The sequence below is a fragment of the Phacochoerus africanus genome, chromosome 10 (assembly GCF_016906955.1).
Source record: "Phacochoerus africanus isolate WHEZ1 chromosome 10, ROS_Pafr_v1, whole genome shotgun sequence".
In the NCBI taxonomy this organism is placed as follows: domain Eukaryota; kingdom Metazoa; phylum Chordata; class Mammalia; order Artiodactyla; family Suidae; genus Phacochoerus; species Phacochoerus africanus.
Genome location: NC_062553.1, coordinates 12,415,592 through 12,436,601, shown reverse-complemented (window position 1 = coordinate 12,436,601; position 21,010 = coordinate 12,415,592). Strand labels below are relative to the sequence as shown.

The 21,010-nt window shown below is 42.8% G+C and overlaps 1 long non-coding RNA gene across 2 annotated transcripts in view; it reads left to right on the top strand.

Annotated features, from left to right (window-relative positions):
* LOC125138097 (uncharacterized) overlaps nt 1-21,010 on the top strand; it is a 156,458-nt gene that overhangs the window by 22,276 nt on the left and 113,172 nt on the right. For both annotated transcript variants that reach the window (XR_007137576.1, XR_007137575.1), the window contains exon 3: nt 3,935-4,023. This is a non-coding gene — a long non-coding RNA (uncharacterized LOC125138097). The remainder of the gene's footprint in view (nt 1-3,934; nt 4,024-21,010) is intronic.

Below are 21,010 nucleotides of genomic sequence, written 5' to 3'. Positions count from 1 at the left end.
TTTAGTTGTTTTAAGAAGATTGTGGCTGATGATGACGAATTGGTATGTGCTGTGGCCATAGGTGCTTTTGCATCACTCTGTGAAGCTTGTCTCTTCATTTAGATTAAGTGACTGCTCTTCCCAATGAACTGTGCTCATCTTCTATCCAGGTTTTCCTGTGCATAGAAAATGTAATATGATAGCTGTTTAATGGGTTTACTTCTTTAAGAAGAAATTTGCAGAGTTAAATGGTGCGAACTTTATATTCCTGTCCTGAGATGTTTCCAATAGATGCTATAAATTACTTAATATCTATAATGGTTTGAAATTTTCACCCAATTATTGGAAACAAAGTAAATTTGGAAGTTCTTTTTATTCAAGGTGAATCATGTGACATTACGGTAACTCACTGTACGTGAAGTTCAGAAGTTCAATATTAAAAATAAAATTATTTGTCTTAAAATAGTAAGACAAATATATATGTGTATATATATATTTATTATTATTATTATTTTTGGCCACACTGTGGCATGTGGAAATTCCTGGGCCGGGAACTGAACTCTAGCCACAGCAGCAACCCTAGCCACTGAAGTGACAATGCCAGATCCTTAACCTGCTGTGCCACAAGAAAACTCCATAATTTCTGATGTAACACAATGTTGTGGTAAAACAATATTTTCACTAGGTTATGAAAACCTTGGAGCAAACTTCTTACCTGGAATTTGTTGTATTATACACATAATTCAAAATTGCACTCAAATAGGCTGTGATAGTCTACTAATTAGAGATTTTCCTGTCAAATTTTTAAAATAGTTTTTTTGTACATGCACAGTTTGAGCAATTGAATGACACAATTTTTTTGTAATTAAGCTAATGTCGGATTTAAAAAAACCCTCAGTATCTCAGAATGTGCCTTTTTTCTTAGCTGTCCACTAATGATCAGATATTAGAAATGTTTGACTCTATAGACAAGTGTCAACTGAAGCTTTCAACAATTTTAAATTTATTAAATATATAATGCAGTTTGGAAAAACAGGGCAGGCAATTTTATGAAAACATTAACAATGATAAAACCATTAGTTCTTTAGAAAATAACTGACATTTTACTATGGACAGATATGGTTAAGAAATTGAGGTACTTGATGTGTGAAGAATAATTATTCTTAATATTATTATTCTTATGTTATTATGCTATTCTTAATGCTGCTATTATTATTTGCTTTTTTTTTTTTTTAACGTCCACACCGAGGCATATGGAAGTTTCCAGGCTAGGGGTCAAGTCAGAGCTACAGCTGCTCGCCTATACTACAGCTCACAGCAATGCCAGATCTGAGCCATACCTGAGAACTACACCACAGCTCATGGCAATGCCGATCCGTAACCCACTGAGCAAGGCCAGGGATTGAACCTGGGTCCTCCTGGATACAAGTTGGATTTGTTTCTGTTGTGCCAAAACAGGAACTACTTAATGTTATTATTCTTAATGCTCAGAAAATCAACCTAGAGAAAATTTCTCCCCTTTTGCTCTGATGATTACAAATACATTTTTTAGAAAACATTAACTTTCTGTTTTCTTTTTCATTTTTTAAAGTTTTATTGAAGTATAGCTGATTTACAATTTTGTGTTAATTTCTGCTGTGTAACAAAGTGATTCAGTTATACATAGACACATATTCACTCTTTTTCAGATTCTTTCCCCTTCATAGGGAAAGGTTATCACAGGATTGGTTATTACAATATCGAGTAGGGTTCCCTGTGCTACACAGCCGGTCTCCATGGACCACCCATTCCACATACAACAGTGTGCACATGCCGGTTCCAAACCCGACTCCATCCTTCCCCACGCCCCCCGCTTTCCCCTTTGGTAACCATAAGTTTGTAGAAAACATTTCCTTTTTTTTTTTTTCTTTTTAGAGCTGCACCCATGGCATATGGAAGTTCCCAAGCTATGACCTAAACCATAACTTGAGGTATCACCAGCTTCTTAACCCACTGAGTGGGGTCAGGGATCAAACCTCATGGATACTAGTTGGGTTCATTACTGATGAGCCACAAAGGGAACTCCCAGAGAACATTTACTTTTGAAAACAGTTTTTGAATAGAGCAATTTTATAGGTCTACCAATGGAAGAAAACCAATTTTTTGGTCAGTAAATAAATGCTTCAAAAGTTACATACTTTCTTTCTTTCTTTTTTTGCTTTTTAGGGCCACAATCACCGCATATGGAAGTCCCCAGGCTAGGGGTTGAATCGCAGTTACAGCTGCCAGCCGCAGCCACAGCCACGCCAAATCTGAGCCGTGTCTGCGACCTACACCACAGTTCAGGGCAACGCCAGATCCTTAGCCCACTGAGTGGGGCCAGGGATCCAACCCGGTGTCCTCACGGATACTAGTCGGGTTCGTTACCGCTGCGCCACAGCAGGAACTCCTTCATAATTTCCTCTTAAACAATTTACTCTCAAGAATGCACCAGGTTGAAGGATAAATTATAGAGTCATTCTAGGGATGGGTGTGATCACTGCCTCTGGAAATCCACAAGCCGATAACGAGGCACATAAAGGAGGGCTGCTGGGTGGGCAGAACCATCGGTGATCACCCACGTTCCAGATCAGGACTCAGGTTTTCTGTCTGTACCTCAATGCTACGGCACCAAATTTCATTTTTCATTCTTCCTCATGGGTCATAAGAGTTATTCCCCTTGGCGCCTGTTTGCCAGCTCCTCGGGGCAGCTCCAAAGTGCACAGCTTCCTTTAGTGCCCTGACAGCAGCCAAGAGGCTTCTTCTTTAAACATTTTTAAAAACTGTGACTATCATGTCTCAATTCACTGTAAAACAGATTCACACTGTGTAAATCACTGTCCTTAGCAGCGCGAGTTGAAATGGAGCAGTGGCAGAAGCTTTCAAACAAAGCCTCAGGAAAATGAGAAGACTCTAAAATACTCAATATAGGAGTTCCCACTGTGGCTCAGTGGATTAAGAACCTGACTAGTATCCACGAGGATACTGGTCTTGCTCAGTGGGTTAAGGATCCGATGCTGCTGCCAGCTATGGTGTGGGTCACAGATGCGGCTCAGATTTGGTGTGCTGTGGCTGTGGTGTAGGCCAGCGGCTGCAGCTCTGGTTCAACCCCTAGCCTGGGAGCTTCCATATACCGAAGGTAAGGCCCTAAAAAGGCAAAAACCAAAACCAAACCAAACCCCCAAAAACCCAATCAACCAAACAACCAAACAAAAAAATACTCAATAAATAAGTAGTATATTTCACTGGCTTCTCCCACTACCACCCTGTGGGTTTCCTCACTCCCATTGTAAGTTGTAGTTGCCAAAGCAGTCACTTCATTATTTATAAAGTAAGGAAAAAAGTGGGTATTGATCTTAAGCAGTTCCATCTACTTGTTCTGTATTAATTGAAAGTTATTCCTCTGATACCACTTAAAAGATATCTGAGGCACTCTAGAAAATAATGTTTAAAATATTCATTCAAGGTTAAGTGAGCTGAGTGGAGCTTCTATAATCAAGATATTTAAGATCTTTAGAAATTTGAATTGGATCATATGTCAGCGACAGAATGATTTCTGAGTTCCTTTAGATCTCGTGGTTCAAGAACTTACCCGCTGATGAGCACGCCTGGGGGTGGTCATAGCGTAGGTCCAGCCAGGGCGAGGGTAATGTGCCCGCGTCACGCTGCCCCTTACTCAGAAAGGCCACTTGGGAAAGCAACTTCTAGTCATTCACTTGCTGATTTATTCAATCAGTCTTTATGAGCTCCAGGATCTGGGTGGGGCATCAATTTAGGTATAAGATTATGCCAATCTGTGTATAATATACCAATCGAGGTATAGAAATATGCCAATCTGGGTATAATAATTTAGGCTAATGCTTATTTTATGCTGACTATATGCAGTAAATTGTTCTGAATGCTTTATGCATATTAACTCGTTTAACCTTTCCTGCAGCTTATGAGGGATGTTTGATTGTCAGCACCTCCACTTTACAGAAGAGGACACCTGGGTATGATGATAAGCTGCCCAAGGTCCCATATCTGGTAAGTAGTACAGCCAAGATCTTAACCCAGGCAGCCTAGCTTTAGAGTCTGTGCTCTTTTATTTTTGGTTGCACCCACAGCATGTGAAATGTGGAAGTTCCTGGGCCAGGGGTCAAACCTGCATCCTGGTTTTGACCTGTACCACAGCTGTGGCAACGCCAGATCCTTAACCCGCGATATCACAAGGGAACCTCCTATAGTCTGTGCTCTTAACTGCTACTCTCTACCATAGCTATACAAGTTGTATTTTCTATCTGCAGGAATATCCAAGATGTTCTCTGGGGACTTTAAAATTGCTTAGTTAGGAAGGAGTTCCCCTTGTGGCTCAGTGGATACGAACCCGACTATTATCCATGAGCATATGGTTCGATCTCTGGCCTCACTCTGGGTTAAGGATCTGGCATTGCCGTGAGCTGTCGTGTAGGTCACAGATGAGGACTGGATCCCATGTTGCTGTGGCTCCGGTGTAGGCTGGCTGCTGTGGCTCTGATTTGACCCCTAGCCTGGGAACTTCCATATGCCACAGGTGTGGCTTTGAAAGGCAAAAAAAAAAAAAAAAATTGCTTACTTGAGAATAAACTTCCCCATGCTCTGGAACAAGAGCTAAATACAGCCAGTGTAAGCATAATTTTATACAAGAATTATGATATGGTGGACTTTTGATATTTATTTCCAATTCCTATTGCATAGAGTTGGTGAAAACCTTTATGCAGAAATGGCTAAATCTCTGTTTAGATCATTTCTGGACTATGTTAACTTTTTAAATGGAGTGCATGTAGACTTGGGAGTAAGAAAGACCTAGCTTGTTATCTAAACACCACCACTCGTATCCTTACCAGTAAAACAAGTATATCTACGCCAACTTTGCAGGGTTGTTGTGGGAGTTAAAAGAGACTGTCATTTCTTGACTCTGGGGACTTGCTACAATTTATTTTTTGTGGTAATTCAGTGCCTCATTTAGTGTCTATTATATCTCAGGAGTACAATAAATATCAATTGAGAGATGAATGAAACTGCCTGGAACAAACTGTATTTCACTGGCTCTCAGAGGACCCTTTTAATTCTCCAAAATTGGGATATATCCCACAATCAATGGACTATTACAATAGGTCTCAACCAGATGACTATTGAGTTGTGGTTGTCGTTGCCCATAGAGCTATGAACTTGGTTGTTCTTCCAGGAGCATTCAAAGAGTGAATATAAGTCTGGTTGCCATTTGAAAACCTTCCATTGATACCTTTTGGTAAAAGATGGTTAAGTAGCATCAAAACGTACAGAATGAGTGTCAGTGGTCTAGAAGGGTCTCTGCCCTGGGTACAGTAGTACTCTGCTCTTTCAAGAAATGCGGTATCATCAATGCATTTGATGGCCCAGGGGCCACCATGTGGAAAAGGAAGAAATGGACATATCTACTCTGAGTCGAAAAAAGGATTTAGAAGAGTTGAACCCTGAGTGTAGGCATCCTAAGTAATACTTCGGGCAACTTACCTTGTGCATCTGTTCCATTTTGTGTTTGTACAAGCAGGATGCAAGATCAGAGTCCATGCTGAGATGAGTCTACAAAACACCTTCAAATAAAATTATGAGGGATAAGTAAGCATAGTCCTGTTTAATTGGCAGTGTTTGTACTTTTTAGTGTCGTGTATGTTAAAATGTACATAGTATGGTAGGTTTTACAATGATGGCATGTTAGATTCATGAATAGGCTACTATCAAAAATATAAGAAACTCAAATGCTGGTAAGGAGGTAGAGAAAAGGGACTGCTTGTGTGCTGTTGGTGGAAATATAAATTGGTGCAGCCACTATGAAAAACAGTATGTAGGTTTCTCCAAAAGTTAAAAATAGAACTACCATATGATCCAGCAATTCCATTTCTGGGTACTTATCTGAAGGAAATTAAAACTAGAAAATATATATGTGCCCACCCACCCCATGTTCATTGCAGCATTATATGCAGTAGCCAAGACATGAAAGCAACCTAAGTGTCCATCAATAGATGAATGGATAAAGAAAACGTGGTGGGTAGGTAGGTAGATAGATGATGGATGGACAGACGGGCAGACAGTGGAATGTTGCTCAGGCACACAAAGAAGGAAATCTTGCCATTTGCAACATGGATGGACCTTGAAGCATTAGGCTAAGAGGAATAAGTCTGGCAGAGAAAGACAAATACCACATGATCTCACTTATGTGTGGAGTCTAAACAAATAATAACCACGGAACTCATAGATACGGAAAGAGATGGATGGTGGTCAGGGCTTGGGCTGGGGGTGGGGAAAATGGGTAAAGGAGGTTAAAAGAGACAAACTTCCAGTTATACAATAAATAAGTCATGGGCCTGAAACGTCCAGCAAGATGACTATGCTAATAACACTGGACTGATTGCACCTTTGAAAGGTGAGAGTAAATCTTGAAAGTTCTCAGCACAGGAGAAATAATTGTAACTACATGTGATGACAGATGTTAACTAGATTTATTGTGGTGGACATAAGTATTGAATTATTACATTGCACACCTAAACTAATGTTCATGTCAGTAACACCTCAATTTTTTAAAAGGTACAGGAAGGAGGTGAACCTTTTTTCAGAGTCTGAAACTAATTGATGAAGTATTTGCTGTATGTCCGGGTTTGTGCTAATGCTTAATACACTCTTATTAAACCTTCAAGGAATTCCCACTTTGGTGCAGTGGGCTCAGGATCAGGCATTGCTGCCGCTGTGGTGTAGATCACAACTGAGCTCAGATTTGATCCCTGGCATGGAAACTTCCACATGCCGCAGGTGCAGCCGAAAAAAAAAAAATCACACCAGGAGGTAGGTGTACTTATATTCTCTTTACATGAGGAAAGAGAGGGTCAGCAAGCAGGGTTAAGAACCTGCCCCAAGCAGTGATGGAGCTGGGCTCAAGCCCACATCTAACTCCAAAACCCACACACACTCCCTGTATCTGACAACCTCTGGGTATCAATTAGTCCCAAAGGCTCCTACGTCCATGTCCCCATAAAGATTCTCGCACAGACTTCCCTACACACGTGGAATGTGTTTGCTCTGTTATTTAAGATTTTCAGTCCTGCTAGGTAAAAATCAAAAACACAAAAAAGGGGAATAAACAAAGCTAAGTACACAAGCGAATAGCTTGTAAGACACAGGCAGAGTTCATGAGCTGTGTTAAGTATATATAAATAAGTTAGTTACATATGGAGACATGTTAGCATAGATAGGGAGGAAGAGCATGTGCGTGCTGAGCATAGAAAAGGGTGAAAGACCAAGAGGCCTCAGATATTCTCGAGACTCACTAAATATACATGGAGCACCTGAGTTTAAAATACTCCTAATAGATTCAGTACACAGGAGGCACTCAGTGTTTAAGAGCTCTTAAATCACAGACCCAGTGGTGGCTCCCATTCTAGCCCCAGGAGTCTTCCCAATGAAAGCCAGAGCTGCTCCTCAGGGTAATTGGTGAGCTACAACTAGGATCCAGGCGTAACTGCCCCTGCATCTCTCAGAGACGATACACTGTGTTGGCCCCAGGCGACTTTCCCGTGTCAGGCTTTCCTTCAGCCCCACCTCTGCTCCTTGTAACTGTTCTACCCGCAGGGAAGTCAGATGAAAGAGACGGAGATGGGACTGGGGGCTTCGCAGAAGCCAGGGTTCCGGCGCTGTGGGCCTTCTCTCCTACTTGCTCCATATCCTAAATGTATCAACCACCCACCCTGTTTCTCTTGCTTTACACTGTGTGTTTTAAATTTCCCCACTAAACCATGTGATTCAAGCATCTGAACTTAGTCCTTGAGCCTTTCTGTTGCAAGAGCTTTGTGACAGCCTCCCCTAGTCTTAGCATTGTAGCAAGATAATTTCCCATGGGACACCTTTGGGCAATTCTTTTGTCTCCTCTAAGGATGCCCTTGACACCGTGGGATGAAAAAGTCAGCAACGGATTTGGAGCTAGGCTCCTGGATTTCAACATCACCTCAGCCACTAGTCACCTCTTTAAGCTTTCCTTCTCTCCAGATCTGTCAAATGAGAGTGATAATCCTCTCACAGGGTTGTCGTTAAGATTAAATGATGACATTTGCGAAAGTATGTTGCAAAACCACGTAACCTGTATGACTTTTTCTGTGACACTCAGATGAAATATGCTTCTTACTTTCTATCTCAGCATTGAAGGGAATCCTAATCCCAGACTTACTCTCCCTTGACATAGGAGAGTCCCAGGGCTTTAGCAGGAAACCCAGGGAGGTTCTGCAGGTCCTCAGTCCCCATGGAGGCCCCCGGGATGCTCAATATTGGAGCTGGCGTGGTGTGAAGGGAGGTGACAGCTCAACTGCCCACAGCACTCATTCTTCTAGGGCCAGATTCAAGTCTTGGGCCTTTGCCCCAGCTGGGTCCAGGCTTCATGAAGGGGCTCCACTACCCTTAAGTCCAGCAGGACGCATGGAGACAGAGTGGGTGAAGGAGAAAAAGGTAGCTTTATTGATTTGCCAGCCAAAGGGGGCCACAGCGGGCTAATGCCTTAAAAACTATGCCTCCGCTGGGACAGATGAGGAAGTGGTCTTATAGTTTGAGGAGTGGGAAATATGGCCCTAGATAAGGATCAGGGGAGAGGCAAGCTTGCATTATCTTTCAAAACTGGTGTTTAGTGGCCCCAGGACGGGTTCTGGTGATCCTCCTTCTTCCAGGAATGAAGAATTGCTTCATCAAGGAGTGCTTCCATTTGTTGGGGGTTTTAGTTCTGCAGAAAGGCTCCAAGATATTGTTATATATATTCCTTCAGGAGGAATCAGGACCCTGCCCCAAGGCTGCACTATTGTCTCTTGACGGCTCCTCCCTGGTCTCTGCATCCCCTCCCTGCCCTGACGAGCAACTGCCTTTTGGAGCTGGGGTGGGGGTGGGGGTGGGGGGCAGGAAGGTCTTGGAGGCTGAAGCTTATTCCCTAAAGATAGAGGGCATGGGAAGGCTCATGTGCCCAGCAACCCTACAGGGCGGTGCTCCGTTACAGAGTTCCTGGCAGCGAGGTGCTGTTTGGGGGGGATGGAGCGCAGGATCCTCACCCCTCCATTCCCCAGCTCCAACTCTCCCTGGAGTGGAGTTCTCATCCCCCCTCCAACACCCAAAGCATCCCACCCTCTCCCCCACCAGCCCCAGCTTCACTGCCTGGTGTTGGAACTCAAGGTGCTTTGACCTCTCCCCTGGGATGTTAAGTCAACAATGTACAAGATCCTGGGACAGGACGAGGGCCACGGGACAGCGTAGTGGTCAACAGCCGAGGAAGATCCCTGCCCTGGCTCTGTCGCTGTACCATCTTTTGCCAGTTATTATTTAACCTCTTTGTGCCTTGATGTCAGTAAAATGGCTTGAATAATAAACCTACCTCATAGAATTTTAGGAGAATTAGATTTTATAGTGCTTGGAATTGGGGAGGGGGATGAATAGGCAGAGAACAGAAGTTTTTAGGGCATTTTAAAAATAAAAAGATACCACAGTGATGGATATATGCCATTACACATTTGCCCAAACCAGTAGAATGTACAACACCAAGAATGAACCCATTGTAAACTGCGGACTTTAAATAACTGTAAGGTGTCAATGCAGCTTGTAGCAAAGGTACCACTTTGGGGGAGGGGGAGCAGGGAGATAAGTGAAATCTCTGTGCTCTCACTTCAGTTTTGCTGTGAACCTAAAACTTCTCTTAAAAAGTAGTCTTGGGAAGTCCCTGTCCTGGTGTGATGGGATTGATGGCATCTTGGGAGCTGGGATACAGGTTCAATCCCCCACCTGGCACAGTGGGTTAAGGATCTGGTGTTGCCGCAACTGCGGCTTAGGTTGCAACTGCAATTTGGACATGATCTCTGGACTGGGAACTCGATATGCCTTGGGACAGCCAAAAAAAAAAGAGTCAATAATTTTTTTTTTTTTTTGTAAATTACCAAACTCTCAGAACAGGAGTTCCATCCTGGCTCAGTGGTAACAAACCCAACTATTGTCCATGAGGATGAGGGTTTGATCTCTGGCCTCTCTCAGTGGGTTAAGGATCCAGAGTTGCCATGAGCTGTGGCATAGTTTTATTTAACTAAAAACCATGGGTTCAACTCCAATTTGGGTTTAGGCTGGGTTCGAGTCCTGGCACATGGGTTCAAGTCTCAGTTCTGTCTGGGTTCTGTCTGGTTTCAAGCCATAAGTGCTGTCAGTTTCAGTTTCCCTGGATATACTTAGAGAAGCAATGTGGGTTCAGGGTTACACCATGACTTGAAGCCCCCCCACCCCCACCCCGACACCCGCTGTTCCTGGCTTTACCCAGCAGGGCAGGAATTGGGGCAGAAGCTGCAGAGGGGAAGGCTCCTATGGCTGAGCAAGAGATGCTGCTTGAACCCCGGGTGTGATCAATAATTGATTCAGAGAATGATTCCAAGGGTGATGGAGATGCAGCGTGCAGACTGAATTCTGGTGCCCTGCATCAGGATGTGAGGCCTCAGGCAACAGACCCCGTGCAGGCCTCTTAATAATTTTAACTCATTTCATGTGCATGGTTTGTTTCACCTCCCAAATAAATTAATTATGGAGACTTTAAAGGATTTTCAGAGGGAATCTTATTACTAACCCCACATTCTGCCCTGCCAATCAATAGTCCTTTCATTTTTACATAGCAAGTGGGAGAGTAGAAGGAGTTTTTAAAAAGAAAAACTTCTTCCATTTCCCATTTCATCATCTCCAGCCTTGACATTTAATGAGTTCTCTGAAACATGTTCAGACTCTCAATTCCCACTGTGGGACCTCGGGCAAAGTGGTTAAACTTCTCTGAGACTCACCTTTAGTATATCCTTACTTCTCCCTCCACCTTGATTGCCCATCACTCTTGTTGGGTAGATGAGAAACTCCTATTCATTCCACAAAACCCTACTGCATTCATAATGGGCAAGGGTTTGGTGTGGTGATAAGAAGACCAAGCTTTAGAGTCAGATTATCCTAGAATCTTATGCTCCTCCAGCACTTACTAGCTGGGGTGACTGTGGGCAATGCCCTTAAGCCTCAATCTCCTCATCTGTAAAATGGCATCACTATACATAACTCACAGGTGGTTATGCAGAATAAGTGATAAAATGCATGTGAAGTCACTTATCACAGGGCTAGGCACATAAAACCTGCTCAATACCTATTGACTATTATTATAATGCACTTATTTTTTTTCCAGAACTTTCTACGGCAAGTCTACTATGTGATAGTCATTGTGTTTAGACAGAAGGCTTGCGTGAGCCACTGCCCCCCCATAACCAACATCTCTCCACTTTCCTGTTTTGTGTTTCTTCTATTTCCATGTATGTCACTTATTGTATTTGGTGGGTCAGGGGACTCTTGGCAGGGACTGTTCTTACTTGGCTTTGCACCCACAGAGCACCCCTATAGTCTGAAATGCTGCTAGGAGGGCCCCTGGCAGCAGATAATCCATGACCCTCAGGCCTAGTAAGGGCTGAGGGCTGGAGAAAGCAGAAGCCAGATCTCAGAGGACCTTGCTGTATGCTAAGGAGCAATGAAGCTATTGGGGGGAGGGGAGGAGGAGGTTCCTCTAGAAGTTTCTAAGGAGAAGAGAGACACACTCAGACTTATTCTAAAACGAATGCTTTGGGAAGGCAGTACAAGAAGGCCTCTAGAAACTGGCAAGGCTGGAGGAAGGCTGTGAGAACTGGGAGGTGGCCCGTGTCTGACACTGTTCACTACTGCCTCCCCCAGTATCTCGCACTTGGGAGATGCCCAATAAATATCTACTGCGTGAACAAGGATGGCATACCTTGAACCAGGAGATCACTTAGGAGATGTCAATGTGAGTGAGAAACTGTAAGAACCCAGACCTGGGCTGTCCAAGAGAACTTTCTGTGATGTGACGGCCAATAGCCACGTGGGGCTACTGAGCTCTTGGGATGCAACTAATGCCATTGAGGAACTGAATTTAATTAATTTTACTTGAAGTAGCCACATGAGTCTATCATAGCACAGATCCATTCTAAGACTGGGACAGCATAAACAAAGTGGAAGGGCTGCCCTGTGGACCTCTCGTTTTGAACTATCTAAATTCCTAAGCTTTATATAAGTACTCTTTCTTTCTTTCTTTCTTTCTTTCTTTCTTTCTTTCTTTCTTTCTTTCTTTCTTTCTTTCTTTCTTTCTTTCTTTCTTTCTTTCTTCTTTTTTCTTTCTCTCTTTTTTTTTTTGTCTCTTTTGTCTTTTTAGGGCCACATGCATGGCATATGGATGTTCCCAGGCTAGGGGTTGAACTGGAGCTGCTGCTGCCAGCCTACACCACAGCCACAGCAATGTGGGATCTGAGCCGGGTCTGTGACTTGTACCAGAGCTCTCGGCAACACCAGATCCTTAACCCACTGAGCAAGGCCAGAGATCGCACCTGCATCTTCATGGATACTAGTCAGACTCGTTTCTGCTGAGCCACAACGGGAACTCCAAGTATTATTTCTTTTTATACATTTTTACTCATCACGTCGCCATTAAGGGTCTCTTATCAGCATGATGTAGTTCCAAATAAAAGTTAGATACTCTGGGCAGTGAATGATAATAATAATTACCACTTCTTGAGTAATTGCTATATGCTTAGAGCAGCAGTAGTAGGTAGTGTTTGGGAGTACAGGATCTGCAGCCAGATGGCCTGTGTTTGAAAGTTGGCTCTGATTATACAAACTCCCTGTTTCCTCCTCTGTAAAATGATAGTCCCTACTTCATGAAATTGTTACAAAGATCAAATTGTTTGATGCCTATAAAAAGTCTAGCAAAAAGTACTTCATTCATAAGAGCTATTTTTGTGTGTTTTGCATGCATTACCTCATTAACCCCCTCAATAACTCTCCCAAATCAAGCATTAGCATTCCCCCTTTGCAGATGAGGAAATGGTCAATTTAGATATTTAGAAATATTTAGAGATAAATTATCTCGTGTTGTGCAACTGGTAGTAAGCAGCATAGCCAGGAATCAAACCCACATTTACCTAAACCCAAATCTCTAAACTAAAACAAACTGACAACATATATGAAATTACCATTTTCCTGGACTTCAGGAAGTGCAGAACAGGAATCCATGAAAAAAGGATACACAAACAAGGGAAGCCCTGTAATTACGCCAGATTACCCTCTTGGAGAGCATTTCCAGGCTGCAGTGCAGGCAAGGGGAAAAGTAGGAGAAGCTGGCAGCATTTCTGATTTGAGTGATAAATCTGGGAGGTAAGAGAGGCCAGGGAAGCTAGAGCCTGCAGGACAGTGCCGGAAAAGAGAGAGCTTCACACACTCTCAAAGAGAGACAGAGACAGAAGACGGAGAGACGAGAGAGCGTGCTGAAGATCTGCATAAGCTCCCCATGAAATCTCCAGCTGAGTTTTGGGGGAGGGATTTTTTTTTCTTTAGGGCTGCACCTATTGCATAGGAGGTTCCAAGGCTAGGGGTAGAGCCACAGCTGCTGGGGTAGAGCCACAGCTGCTGGCCTACACCACAGCCACAGCAACACCAGATCTGAGCGGCACAACTCACAGCAGCACCGGATCCTTAACTCACTGAGCAAGGCCAGGGATCAAACCCATGTCCTCATGGATACTAGTCAGGTTCATTAACTGCTGAGACACAATGGGAACTCCTTCAGCTGAGTTTTGATGCTTTTGGAGCTCTAAATGCTCTAAAGGAGCAGAGAGGAGTTCCTGTCATGGCTCAGTGGAAATGAATCCAAGAAGTATCGATGAGGAGGACACAGGTTCAATCTTTGGCCTCACTCAGTGGGTTAAGGATCTGGCAGTGCTGTGGGCTCTGGTATAGGTGGCTTGGACTACACATTGCTGCGGTGGTGCTGTAGGCCAGCGGCTATAGCTCTGATTCCACCCCTAGCCTAGGAATGTCCATATGCTACAGAAGCAACTCTAAAAATAAGTAAATAAATAAATAAATAGCAGAGGGATCATTACCAGGACTCACAAAGTGTCAAGAATTGTTTGTTTCTACAGTCTTGCCCTTCCTGTGGCATCAGCTCAAGTGGTTAGAAAGACACTGCCTCTGTACTAAACCTAAAGTCTCTTCCAGGCCTGCCTAACAAGGTGTACATGTCATCTTTGAAAATCTCAAACTAGATGTATGACTGGGTCACTTTGCTGTACAGCAGAAATTGACAGAACATTGTAAATCAACTATAAAAAAAATTTTTTTTAGAAGAAAAGATCCAACTGTTCTCACATAATGAACTGCATCCGAAACCAAAGCTCAAGAATGTTTACAGGGATACAGAAATATCTAGCATGTAAAAGGGTAACATTCACAATGTCCAGCATCCAATCAAAAATTACCAGGCATGAATGGATCATAGACCAAAATGCAACCTATATGACCTTGGGTATAATGATGCCTTGGAGATACCACACAAAAGACACTATCCATGAAAGAAATAATTGATAGCTAGACTTCATTAAAATTAAAAGCTTCTTTGTGAAAGACTTTATTAAGAGGATTAGAAGAAAATCCAGAGTGGGAGAAAATATTTCAGAAGACATATTGGATAAAGGACTGGTATCCAAAATATGCAAGGAACTCTTAACAATAAAAAATAAAAGCTAAAAAATGGACCAAAGACTTCAACAGACAGTTCATCCAAGAAGACATGTGAATGGCAAGTAAGCATATGAAAAGATGTTCTAAATAACATGTCATCAGGGAAACACAAATTAAAACAATAGCAAGGGAGTTTCCATTGTTGCTTATCATGTTAGAAACCCAACTAGTATCCATGAGGATGTGGGTTCAATTCCTGGCCTTGCTCAGTGGGTTAAGGATCCAGTGTTGCCATGGCTGTGGCGTAGGTCTCAACTGAAGCTCTGATTTGACCCAGAAGTGGAATTGCTGGATCATATGGTAGTTCTATTTTTAACTTTTGGAGTAACCTATGTACTGTTGTTCATAGTGGCTGCACCAATTTATATTTCCACCAACAGCACATAAGCATTCCCTTTTCTCCACCTCCTCACCAACATTTGTGTTTCTTTTTTTTTAACTTTTTATATAATGATTTTGATTTTTTTCACTATAGCTAGTTTACAGTGTTCTGTTAATTTTCTACTGTACAGCATGGTGACCCAGTTATACATACAAGTATACATTGTTTTTTCTCACATTTATCATGCTCCATCATAAGTGACTGGACAGTTCCCAGTGCTACACAGCAGGATCTCATTGCTTATCCCTTCCAAAGGCAATAGTCTGCATCTATTAACCCCAAATTCCCAGTCCATCCCACTTCCTCCCCCTTGGCAGCCTCAAGTCTATTCTCCAAGTCCATGGGTTTCTTTTCTTTGGAAAGGTTCATTTGTGCCATATATTAGATTCCAGATATGAGTGATATCATGTGGTATTTGTGTTTCTCTTTCTGACTTACTCCACTCAGTATGAGAGTCTCTAGTTCCATCCACATTGCTGCAAATGGCATTATTTTGTTCTTTTTTTGTGGCTGAGTAGTATTCCATTGTGTATATATACCACGCCTTCCTAATCCAATCATCTATCAATGGACATTTGGGTTGTTTCCATGTCTTGGCTATTGTGAACATTTGTATTTCTTATATTTTTGATAGTAGTCATTCTAACCAGGGTGAGGTGGTACCTCATTGTGATTTTGGTTTGCATTTCCCTGGTGGCAAGTGATGTTGAGCATCTTTTCATGCACCAGTTGGCAATTTGGAAATCGCCTTTGAACAACTATCTCTTCAGATCCTCTGCCAGTAGGATGGCTGGAGTTTCCATCGTGGCTCAGCGGAAATGAATCCGATGAGTATCCATGAAGATGCGGGTTTGATCCCCGGGCTTGTTCAGTGGTTGGGGATCTGGCATTGCCATGAGCTGTGGTGTAGGTTGAAGACATGTCTTGGATCCCGCATTGCTGTGGCTGTGGTGTAGGCTGGCAGCTGCAGCTCCGATTCAACCCCTAGCCCAGGAACCTCCATATGCTGTGGGTATGACCCTAAAAAGACCAAAAAAAAAAAAAAAAGGAAAAAATGGATTGTTTGTTTTTTGCTATTGAGTTGTAGGACTCTTTAAAAATATATTGTGGATGTTAATCCCTTATGTGATTTGCAAATATTTTCTCCCATTCAGTAGGTTGCGTTTTCATTTTGTTGCTGGTTTCCTCTGCTGTGTAGAAGCTTCTTAAGCCTTTTTAGCCTCATCGATCGCTCTCCTGAAGCACAAGTTTTCGGTTACCCAAGACAACTTTTCCAATCAGAGAATATAACTGAAGTGTATTTAAATTTGTTGAACCCAGAGCAGCTCTTCTCGTCACTGTGTGCCACCTGGGCGGGAAGCGCAGGTGCTGTAGAGACACAATTTAGCTCATCGGGAGCAGGAGGGAAGCTCTGGGAGGGCTTCCCGGAGTAGCTGAGATTTGAATTAAAATTTATAGGATAAGCAGGCATCAGCTAATTACAACTGGGAAGGGGAGGCTGGGAAGTCCTGCTTTGTAGAAGGAGTGGCACTGATAAGGACTGAAGTCAAGAGAGAGTCAGCCTAACACGTGTTGAGAACATGCAGGTGCCTCCAGTGAGGGCCAAGTTGATGAGTGACTTCTTGCCTAACGTGGATGTCAGTCCTGAACTACTGAGGCCCAAAGATGAAGGTAGAGTTGAAAAATTTATCTGTGTCTTTATTCCAGTCTAAGGAATAAGCATTGCATTGAAATTAGGAAAATAAAGGAGGAGGAGAAGGAGTGAGAAGTGTTTGCGATTATGGAGATTTTTTCGGGATGTATTGCGATGGTTCTAACCTCCAATGAACAGTGTCCAAGATAAAGGTTTAATTTTATGTTAGGAAGGTGATAAAATAGAGGATCTGAGATGTCTCTTCCAGGATTCTTAGTTAATATGCATGAGGCTAAGATGACAGGGCACATTTTCAAACTTGGCATTGGTGGAATTAAGAGGCGTTTCATTTTTTTCTCCCCTGAGGCAACGTGGAAAGGTGGAAGACTCAGCATCATTCAAATTCATTCTGATTTCTTCCTTTGGGCATGTATCTCCTGCTCCTTGGTCAGTTGCAATAGAAAGTGGTCTTGAGAGGTGGGGTGGAGGTTATTTTAATGTAAATAGAACTTTAAAAAATTCTTCCAGGAAGCAGCACTCAAACTCTCTGACAGGTCTGAGATTTTATTGTATTAAGTGGTTCTTCCTGGGAAAAATGTGGGCGAGTCTGGTCGCCTCTTACCCAGACACAAGCTTTCTTCAGGAAGGGATACAAGAAATGTCATTAGGGAAAGTAGAAGGCCCATTATGAACCACTTTAATATAGCTTTTATTCCGTTGGCCATTTGCTAATTTAATAAAGCTTGCAATATCTTCCGTGACGGATACTCAGAAGTTTGAGGCTGAAGAGTTCGGCAGAGTAGCTTAAAAGAAAGCTAGAGATACACACCCCAATTTTTAGAGAGTGAGAATGTGCCTGGCTCATGATCAGAAAGGAAAGTCCACCAGGGCCAAAAGAACAGTAGACCCAAAGGCACTGTCTGGGGTTGGAGTCCTGACTTTGACATCTTCAGGCTACGTCACCTCTCCGAGTGGCTGTACCTCTCTGATCTTAGTTTTGTTATCTGTAAAATGGATATAATAATATCTACCTTCTAGAACTGTGCACACGGAATGAGATGAGGTATTAGCCTCAATGCGATGAATGCTTAGCCTTGTGTTTGCAGCACCAAGTCTTTGTCTTCAAGTGAGTGGCACCAAAAGAGGAAAAGGAGGGTGTTCCGGGGCCCAGCGCGCACAGGATGGAGAGAGCCTTGCTTGGGTGGATGCCTGTGGCCAGATGCCTGCAGCCATGAGCAGCATGCCTGGTGCAGGAGTGGGTGGAGGGGCTTGCTGCACTGTGGGAGGGGGCCGCATCTGGCTCTGGCTCGCCCACCTATTAAGGGGCAGTTTTAGGCAGGAAAGGACGTCTAAGCAGGCATGCTGGCAAAACTCAGTACCAAGGCGGTTAAGGAGAAGGTTCAAGTGCTCTCTCTCAGCAGGGAGAGAGATGGAGCCGGGAGCTGACTGTGAGACTGTGCAGCACGGCAGCATCTCCAGGACGTGGAGCTTGAGACACAGGGACCAAAGGTGATGGTAACGCTGGAGGTCGTCTATACAATGGTCAGTGTCAGAGATATGATGGCGGGGGTGCCATCAGATAGGAGTGCCAGGTGGGGATTCAGGCTGCGGGCAATCCCCACAGCGAGGTGCAAATGGGGAGAAGCTAGCGTTTGGAGAAGGCAGGTTCGGACCCTCCGTTGGAAGCTAACTCCTGCTAAAAATGGCATCGCACCTCCAAATTACAAGTGAACTGCAGAGTCAAAGTCCGAGGATGCAAGAAAGGGTAAAATTTATACTTTAGAACTGTAGATCATACTGTAGATCATAAAACAATCTAAGAAAGACTTTCAAATAAGTACATTTATCATCTTCTAAGAGATAAAGGGAGGGACAAAGACCAGTAGGTAGGAACAGGACATCATGACAAAAGAACAGGCGAATTTGAGGAAGAAGGAAGTAGAAATTAAAGCAACAAATACGCAGTCGTTGAAATGAGGAAAAAAAGGACTTATTAAATGGCACTAAAATATTTGACGAAATAAGTAATGAAGTGGAAGGTAGAGCTAAATAAATGAGCAAAATGGAGCACAGGTATGGAAGAGAAATTTAGAAAAGGATGATAGATCAAAAAAGTTAAGAATATTTCCAATAAGACTGTCAGAAAACTCTATTGGATACGCCAGAGGAGAGGTACCTCTTCGAGGTAAAACGATGGAGAATTTTTCAGTTTTGAAGAAAGTTGTAAGGTGTGAATGGAATGCTTAGAGTTTTAAAAAGTGTTAAGTAAAACAAATTAATTCACAGCCATGCCATAGAAAACTAGAACATCAAAGAGAATGAAAAATATTAAATTTTGCAAAAGAGAGAGACACATTATTTATTAAAAATGCAGGCTCATGGTAGAAAATTTGAAATATAAAATATAAAGAAAAGCATCATGCATAATTTAGTTACAGTCAACTAATATATTTCATATGTACCTTTTTTTAAGATTTTTTTTCTGTGAGTGTCTCCTTTTTAGGAAAGTTTAACTTTTCAAGTATGCACAATTTTATGTCCTGTTTTTTCATTTAACATATCATGAATTATCCAATATCCATCCATCTATCTATCTATCTATCTATCTATCTATCTATCTATCTATCTATCTATCTATCTATTTTGGCCACACCCAAGGCATATGGAAATTCCCAGGCCAGAGATCGAATCCAAGCTACAGCTGCAACCTACACCACAGCTGTGGCAATGCTGGATCCTTAACCCACTGTGCTGAGCTGGGGATTGAACTGGCAACTCCACAGAGATGAGCTGGATCATTAACCTACTGTGCAACAGTGGGAACTCTTATCCAATATTATTTTGAAAAACAATTTTTAACATTGAAAAATCTCAAACTTTCAGAAATATTATTGCAAGAACAGGAAAATATCATCCCCTCCCCCAAGTCCGTGAGAGGCAGTTACCATTGATGCTCCATAGGCTCCACATACTTGAGGGTTTATTTCCTACAAATAAGGACATCTTCTCATATAACTGTAATGCAACAATGAAAGGCATAAATGAATGTATTGCATCTACTCATCAGACCCTAGCAAATTTGGTCCATACAAATGGATTCAGCTGGTTCTGAATCGTGTAGCTGTCAGTTTGGAACAGCTCTTCAGTCTTTTTTTGTTTTTTGACTTTCATGACCTTTACACTTTTAAAGATTTTTTTTTTTTTTTTTTGGTATTTTCAGGGCCACATCTGTAGCGTATGAACATTCCCAGGCTAGAGGTTGAATTGGAGCTGTAGCTACTACAGCCATAGCAACACCAGATGTGAACCACGACCTGCACTGTAGCTCACGGCAATGCCAGATCCTCAACCCACAGAGCAAGGCCAAGGATTGAACCTGAGTCCTCATAGATACTAGTCGGGTTCGTTACTGATGAGCCACAACAGGAACTCCTACACTTTTAAAGATTGAAGGCCACTTAGTTTACATGATGTCCTCAAGTTTCAGGTTTTGCTCTTTCCTCATAGCTAGATTAACATTATGTTTTGGCAGGAATATCTCAAAACTGACACTATGTTGTCATTGCACACTAGCAAGGGGGATAGTTTCTTTTTTTTTGCAATTTCTTAGGCAGCTCCTGTGGCATATGGAGGTTCCCAGGCTAGGGGTCCAATCGGAGCTGTAGCCACCGGCCTACGCCAGAACCACAGCAACGCTGGATCCAAGCTGCATCTGCAACACCACAGCTCACGGCAACACCGGATCCTTAATCCACTGAGCAAGGCCAGGGATCGAACCCACAACCTCATGGTTCCTAGTCGGATTTGTTAACCACTGGGACGTGACGGGAACTCCAAGGGGTATAGTTTCAACTGGCCCCAGAGCTGATGATGCTCCCTCACCTGCCTTTTTTTTTTTTTTTTTCCTGCTTTTTGGGGTCATACCTGCAGCATATGGAAGTTTCCAGGCTAGGAATTGAATCAGAGCTGTAGCTGCCTGCCTACCCACAGCCACAGCAATGCCAGATCTGAGTTGAGTCTGCCACCTACATCGCAGCTCATGGCAACGCTGGATCCTTAACCCACTGAGCGAGGCCAGGGATCGAACCCTCGTTCTCATGAGTACTTGTCGGGTTCGTTATCACTGAGCCACAACGGGAACTCCTTCACCTTGCCCTCTTGATTAATATGCTGTTGGCCAGGCATCTCCACTATAACATTGCACCTTTTCTTTTTGCAGTTAACAAGCATTTGATAGGGAGGTACTTTGAACTGTGTAAATATTGCATTCCTCACCAAACTCTTCTTTCTCACTCTCTAGTTCTCCTTATTCATATCCAGGGGACTCATGTTTTCTTGTTTTATTTAATGAATATACTCCATATCTTTTTTAGTACTAAAATTCCCCA